Here is an 8,443-nt window from a genome sequence, read left to right on the forward strand (position 1 = left end):
AAGCAGCCACCCAGTTTTGGAGGTCCAGGTAGTTAATATTATGGACACAGACCACCCCATGCCATCTGGCTCTAGCGTTACATGCATCTGGCGCTATTTAATTTATTAATACAAAACTAAGTGTTCTCCACAGTTATTAATACAAAAATAGCTGTGGCTCCACATCACCCGCACAAGCAGAGTTTAAGAAGGAACCTCCTTCCTTACCTAAAGCAAAACTGCTATGATCTCTGAAGGTTGGTTCCTGCTCGACTCTACTGGTTTAAGACTATACTTGGCTCATCATCAGACCAAATCTGTGAAACTGCCAACTTGAAATCAAGAACACAAGAAAAAAAAATTAAAGATCTTTGCAGGAAATAATTATTCAAAAGCAGATTATTTCACTTATCCAGTGTTAGATATCAACCCTATGAACAGCTGATTGGACATAATTAATGGTAATCATAGAATTGTAGAATGGTTTGGGTTAGAAGGAATTGTCTAGTTCCAGCCCGCTCTACCATGGCCATCCAACCTTATCTTGAAAATTTCCAAGTATGGAACACCCACAACATCTCTGTGCAATTTGTTTCAGTGCCTCACGACCCCCATGGTGAAGAAATCTTTAGAGAAAGGTGAAACTGCAATAAGTGTCTGCTAATAGAATCTGTGAGTGGAAATGTATTAAAAAATGTCTCTGGTAGGGTGATTTGCAACGTGGACCTGTGAGTGCAGGCAGGTGCAGTCAAGTCCCTGCTACCTGCTACGCCCTCTCTTTTGACATGCATGGCTACCGGGATGTGGTGCAGCAATATGTTGTTGCCGGATGCTGTCATCCTCCTCAGTGCTCAGTTACAGCTGACTAGGCAGTGTTATACGGTACATATGGACTCAGTTTACACACTTACTCCCATGTCTTTCTTCCTGTATATAAGATAAAACTCTTACCTATAACACGCATGCACACCACTTCTTCAGCATTGGGTCATCTGACAAGGAAGGGGTAGTAAAATAAGACTTTTATCACCTTGTAGGATCCTTTGAAGCATATAGCCTTCTAGGATGGCATTTCCTTATCCCAGAACATCATTACATCTGATTCCAGAAGCCCATCTGACAGTGGGCAGCAGATCATGTGATCCACTGGGCACTACAGCAAACAGGAATCATGGAGCAAGACGAGGTTTGTGGCACCACAGTCATAAATCATTCATGCAGTTGAGATTCTGGACAAACTACAAGGATCCATAAAGTAGAAGCTGTGCTTCCTGCCCAGCACACGTGGATCAGCAAGTCCACCTTTCCTGCAGATAAGGGGAACATAGTGGTGAAATGCACACAAATTATTTTCACTGTGTTAGTTACTTTGCTGAACATATAGAATCCTTTACCTGTCTCAGTTCCAGTAAACACTGGGGTAGTAGGTTGCAGAAGAGTATTTGTCACAGAACTTGCTGTGCTTTGTTGCCGATTTTCACTTTCTGTGCTAAGATACTCCAACTTCTTACATTGCCAAGTTCAAGAGCCACCATCAGTAAAAGTGGGCACCATCAACATCCTGAAGAGGAACGATGAAACTCAAATATACTTATTTTTTGACTAAAAAAAAAAAAGGGTGTATTGAGCAAAGTTGTCTGAAATGGGTACCCACAATGTCTTAAAAGCTTTCTTAGACACTTTCAAACCTTACCTGTGATTTCAGAAAGTCAGTAACTTTAGCTAAAATCAGAACTCTATGGCAAATATAAATCTCCAGTTGCATCCTTTTTTGTCTTTGTCTAATGTTTTTATGAAATCAATAAATAAACAGTTAGTAGTGTGTACTGGCATGCTGGGAAACAATGCAAATACTCTAAAGCTGGTTATATGCATCGTCCTATAAAAGTGCTTACTCCTCTGAACAGATTTGACATGTAAGGTTGTTTAAAATCAGCCCAGCTGGATATTCTTGTGTAGAAACATGGCTTATGGAGGACTATATCCCATATGCAAGGTTCTTTTATGAACTTCGAAAATCACCAGTTAAATATCATGTCCCAGGCAGATCGAAGGAGCCCCTTGCTGCTTCTTTGTGAGGTGGGACAAAGAGAGTCCATCTTGAAGAGTGACAGTGGTATTGGTTCACGTTCTTTGGGGTGAGATGGATGTCATCTGTGGCAGCTCACCTGACCACTTTCACAGACTGATTCAATTCCTGGCTGGTTTGGGCAGTCCTGTTTTGAACTATCGCAAGCACAATTAGATGAAATCAGAAAACACTGCAGGTGTTAACTTTGCAGAGCAGGCTTGTACAAAAAACACATTGGAGGATTTTATGTATTGATTAAGTGGAGTAATATTAATATATCTTTTGCCTCCAGTCAGTTTCCCTCTCTTCAGAACATCCCCAGTTGGGAACCAAGATATTTTCCCGTATTCCAGCTGAATACTAATACCATAAACTTTGGTAGTGATTGTTTGACCTGTGCCTCTTCTTCCTCCTGGATTTTATTTTATACTATTTATTTCACTTTATCTGGTTTTCCAGAGATAATAATTTCACTATTTTTTTTTCCATTCTCTCTCTCACGTGTCCTCCCATCCCACCACTGACGCAGCGACTGATGTTAGGCAGCTCTGTCTCCCTTGACCTCGTCAACATCAGAAAGCATTTTCAAATCTCAGTCATCTCTGACAGCCTTTGAGCAGAGAAATGAGACGGTCTCCCTGACACAATGGCTTCTGGCCTGGGGTAAAAAACTCCTTTTGAAACAACAACAACAAAAAAAATCCCTCCAAACACTCCATGCACCACACAGCTTTTCATTCATCTTGCTCTGCAGCCCTGTATACCGTATTAGTTTTCAGAGATTACAGCCTTTTTGCTTATTGTTGGCCAACCACCATACCTAAGATACTTTGCTGTTCTGCTCTGCAGTATTGCAAGAAATAAAGGCAATAGTTTACATACAGCAATTGTAATGTCTGAGTCTATGTAGATAATTGGCCCTAAGCTTGGTTTCAAAGGTTGATTTTGCACAGAGAGACTGATAAAAGCACATATGAAGAAATTCTGGAGTAAAACACACAGGTGGAGAATAGAGAAACTGAGGCACTGGGAGGGTTGTGTGAACTGCTCAGATCTCCTCCTTCCTGCCTGCTGTTGCTGCTTTTCAAGATCACAAAGAGTACAAGCTTCATGTATCAGCTCTCCAGCACCTTAGGACAGCACCTATAGTTAGGTTAATGTCCTACTTTTCCAGTTCCCATTTACTGTAATAGAGAGCTGGTTGCCTGGATGCAAAAGTAAACACTTATCATTCCAAAATATGCCCTTATGAATTTCATTGTTATTGATGCTTGACTTCATATAGACGTGGAAATTATGGGCACACTGATAGGGAGAGGAAGGCAAATGATTGTATTTAAATCCCACAATGCTGGCTGAGATGGGATACCTCAGTTGTTGATTCCCGCAGCCCCCAACCTCCTGCAGTAACACGTAACTATTGTTCCATGCTTTTTATCAAAACAGACATGTTTGCTGGGGTTTTGCATCTTGCCACATGGAAAGGACAGATGCTTTTGCTTGTAATGTGCAAGAATTCCCTTCTATTCTTCTCGACAGTGGTCTGCTGAAGATTTGTGCTAGAACGGGCTGTTTCTCAAACCTTCTGTCGAGCTGCCTCTGCTACACAAATTCACCCTGGCTTTGCATTTGAAGAGTTTAGGCACTTATCAGCTCCCAAAAGCAACCCAGTCTGAAGGGAGGATCTGAATACCTCACAGTAAGCACACAGCCCCTTGATGTTCGTTCTGTTGTAGCAATTGTTTATGACAAGAGCAACAAGGGAAACTACCGTGATCCTGATTCCTTCTGTTTTCATCATTTTGGACTCAGATTTGTTCTGATAAGACCAACAGTAGCATTTGACTGCGTTCTTAATCCAGTCAGACTGCTGGGGAGCAAACCCAGGGGGTTCAAGTGCAGCGAGAGCACTTATGGCACAGTATGGCATGACCCGTGGCTGAGCTGGTACAGCACATGCAGCCTAGCTGCAAGGTCTGACTTTAATCCCCAGCTGTGACTTGGTATTTCTTCCTTATTAAAGGCTTCAGGGCTACCGAAGTTGGGCAAACAGTTGCAGATAAATGTCCAGAAAGACTGTCCCTCCTAAGGAATGTGTACATCTTTATAGAAAAAGAACGAATCTTTGCTAAGTCAAGAAATGGGAAATCCCATTCAAAATTAACTGGGAACTTCATGACACAGACGGGACCAATCAGACATCCTATGTGAGCGTTTCTGTTTTCACCATGGAATAGTAAAGAATAATTATCACAACTTCCCTCATAACAATGAAATTCATAAGGGCATATTCTTTTTTTCTTTCTTTCTTTTTCACCCTCCTCTCCCCCTTTATCATACACGAAGACTATCAGTACTTATGGATCTTGCGTTGCTAATGATGAGTTTGGATTTTGTTTTGGAGATCTGGATCTCTCTGAATTTCTGGCACTGTTTTCATGGAACTTTAAGTGCTAAGATTGCTACATAAATGCATGTAAAATAGAAATGAAATAAATAAATACAAGTATAGCTGCAATAGCCCAATTTGCATCTTTTCAAGGCTTCATCTGCTAAAGGAATAAAAACTCAAGCACTGGATTATATTTTTCCTTTCTAAAAAAAGAAGAAAATAATTAAAAGGAGGAAGGCAGACTATAAAAAGGTCTGCAAGTCTGAAAGGGACACTATTATACCTGGCTTTTGTTAAACACCAAAAGTATATTTTTTATATAAAATACAATTTATTTTACCAACCAATGCTTCAAGAGAAAAATAAGATTCTATAAGAGCTCCAAAGATTTAGTTTAAAAACAAGATTTTCAGCATAGAAACCTGTCTTTACGTTTTTTTCTTCATAACTTTCCTCTACTATTGGGAACAAAGAGAATTCCAGTGGTCAAACAGCCAGAAATTACTTGTCAGGTATTTACAACTTCACATTTTCATCATTCCTTGATGAGAAGATTCTTAGCTTACTTATTTTTTCGCTACTTCAAAGAAAGCTAATAGGTGTGCTTTGGGACAACTTTCAGCAGGTATTCGATGTCTTTATTTCCATGTTTTTTCCAAGGCTCATTTGTAAAGTGAAGAGCTTTTACATTTTTCTATAGTTTCAAATAAGGATGTAGACACATTCATTCTTCAACTTGGATATGTGAATAATTTCATTAGACTAAACTTAATGATATTCTAAGGGACTCAAGACGGTGTACAATATGGAATTATCATGGTCCTGGCAACAGCTGATAAAAAAAAAAAATATATGTTTGATGGTGTATCGAAAAAATGGTTTCTTACCTGGCCTTGCCATACCCAAGTTGAATATTTTTTAAGAGGTCTGAGGGAGGATTAACTCCCCTCTCTATTCCTCCTGCTTAGGTTGCTCTTGATCAACTGGTGTGATTGTTACAGTTTTGGGTTTGGTTTCTTTTTGTTGTTATTTAGATGGTTACCTACATTAGCAGGAGTAACATACATGCAAGATTATTTACCTAACCAACAGAAGACAGCAAATAGTATTTAACTAGAGCCTCTTTCCTCTTTCCTTGATGTTTCTACTTACAGGAGAATTTTTACTCTGGGGGGAAAGAAAAAAGGCAAACATATGGTCTTTTTCAACAGTCCAGGCAAAGAAGTCAATGCAGAACAACAACCAGGGTATGATTTATTGATCAAACTTTATTCTATGAGCAGTATTTAACATCCATGAACTAATAAAAAGAAACAGACAATTCTGCTTGCCTCCTCAAATCTTGAAACTTGCTGTTAATTCTTCTGAATACATTACCTGAATCAAACATATAAGGCTGCTCTTGGCTTTGTCCCTTTTTGAGCCCCAAGGTATGATTTCCATGGGCCAGCACTGAAAAATACCTAAATATTTCTCCCTGCTGCCACCTCTCCAACCACTCCCAGCAGTTGAATCACAGTGTCTTGACTGTATTGGGCTCCAGGGGGTAAGCTTGTTCAGTAATAGCCCTGACCTTTTCCTAGTGTTGTCATTCTAAATGACATTTATGGCATAAACAAGCAGTGACACAAAACTGACAGGCCAAGTTGCCATCTGAGAGAAGAATCACAAAACAGAAAGAAAAAAACTTCTAAAACCATTCCCTAAAAAAAAAAAAAAAAAAAATCTCCCTCAAGCTTCCAAGCATTCAACCCTTAGGTGACAAAAATTATTTTACAGCTTAATAAACCTTTGATAAACCTTTTGTAGTGCTTAATTTCTAGAAAGTGCCATGATTTTGATTCTGCAACCAGACTTCAATCATCTTGTTTTTAAAAAATGCAGCTGAGAGACAACTGTTCAGGATTCATGTTAATATCATAAAAAAAGAGAAATATTCCTTCCCCACATTTTATCTGTCTAAGAGTGCCTCACCTCTGTTTGTCTGTCAGTTAGCAGAAAGAGATAAGTCACTGCATGATCTGAGTCATGCCACCTTTGCATCAGAAGAATCTCTTTAGAAAGCCTACATCTCTAAATCAACTATGCAAGAAGGTGGCTAGTTTAGACAATGTATCTGATCTGTAGGTGTTCAAAGTCAGAAGAGATGAGTCCTATCCCATCTTACTATTCAGATTGCATTCACAACTTGAAATGGATTGTAAGACTATTTATTAAAATAACTGTCCTCATTCCAAAGAGCCTCTGTTAACATCTCAGTTAAAGGTAAGCTTCAGTTGATGGTATAACACAGTATACGGATATACTCTGGATCCAGGCAAGCAGAAATGCCATGAATTGTTTCTGTAGGGATTCTGTTCCCAATGAGCAGGTGTCTCAGAAATCAGTTCTAGTGACACCATCTTGGTGTGGTCGGATTTTATGGAGACCATTCTGAGAAAATGTGAGCTCTTCCAGGAATGCCCAAGTATGAAGATACTGATATTCCCTACAAAATTGGAGGGCTGGCTCTTCTGATCCGATGACAGTGCTTAATGTCTGTCAACACTGAACTTAGCCAGCTATGTGAATGGGACCGGTGGAGGAGGAACGGGGCAACTATACTATTTATAGAAACAATGCAAAATAAGATATATGTGCACTACACTAGGTGTATTTGCCAAAGAACATGCCTATGTATGTCGTATTTATCTTTCAGATTTTAAACCAACCTGCTTCTTTTAAAATGTGCCATATGACAACAACAAATTGCACTAGGTTGCCCTCCAAATTGATGGTGGATGGCAATTGTCCATGTATGCAGGGATGCTGTCCATATCAGATGTCCAACCACATCATATCACATGTCTTCCCACTCATTCCTGCAAGCAGACACTTCTCTGCAAAGGAATGCTAGGTTACCTTCCCAAACATGAAATTCCTCCTCAAAAATCATGCTCATCTGTCTCATTATCCATGTAATATTGGTCTATATTTTAACAAAATAAACCTAATTGAAACAATCTTTTTTGGGGGAATGAGGAGGAAGTTAATAAGTCATTAATTGAAAACCACCAGAGGGATGGTAAATCAAATATGATCTGCCTTGGAGGGTAATATTGTTAAGCTCTGGGCACTATGCTACAAACTAAAGAGCTATTTTTACCCTTGGGCCACAATTATGGTGAATGACGGATGAGACCAGTCAACAAGCCAGAATCTGTCCCGAGCATTCAGGTCCAACTTCAGATAGAAGCAACACATACTTCTGAGAGGGGAAAACTGCTGTAGGTCTCTTCTATAGACATATTTATTCATAAAAATATATATGTAAACGTACCTATGTATGTGCGTTTGCATATTGCATGTATACTTGCACAGGATTCTGCTATCACAGTTAAAAGTGCAACACAAGCAGTTCAAAAAGGTTAGCTTTGTTCATATCTCATATTTTCTTTACATTTGTACGGTGCAATATAAGTTGGTATCTGAGGAAAGGTTTCAACCAATGATTTACTGGTCCGTGTGTATGGATGTGCAAGTTTAGCCACCCAAACACCCACACATACAAATGTAAAGCAAAAGTAGAAATGAAGTGACCCATAGTGGTTAGTATGGGATACGTTGGGGAAAAAGAAAAAAATAAAATAGGAGGCCTCCACAAGACTAGTTGGGGTATTGCCCATACTACTGGGCAACAGTCCATTGGGGTTTTTGGCCTGTAGACTCAGATTTAATCCATGGCTTACAGAGTTAGCTCACCTCATACACATCGAGGTGCCCAATTGGTCGTACCCTGGTCTCCTGTGGCTGTTTAAAGTGCCACTGTCGCAATATGGCTAAATCCTGGAGAAAAGATATGAGTCAACAGGACCTATTGGTGTTGTCCCCACTTGTTGGTCCTGTGGTCAAGGTCAATCTATAAGTAGAGGAACAGCTTTTTAGAGGAACTGTTGGTATCACTAATTCTAGTGTAGTTGTGCCTGCCCATGGCAGGAGGATTGAACTAGGTGACATTTGAA

Source organism: Patagioenas fasciata, chromosome 3 (genome assembly GCF_037038585.1).
Source record: "Patagioenas fasciata isolate bPatFas1 chromosome 3, bPatFas1.hap1, whole genome shotgun sequence".
NCBI lineage: Eukaryota > Metazoa > Chordata > Aves > Columbiformes > Columbidae > Patagioenas > Patagioenas fasciata.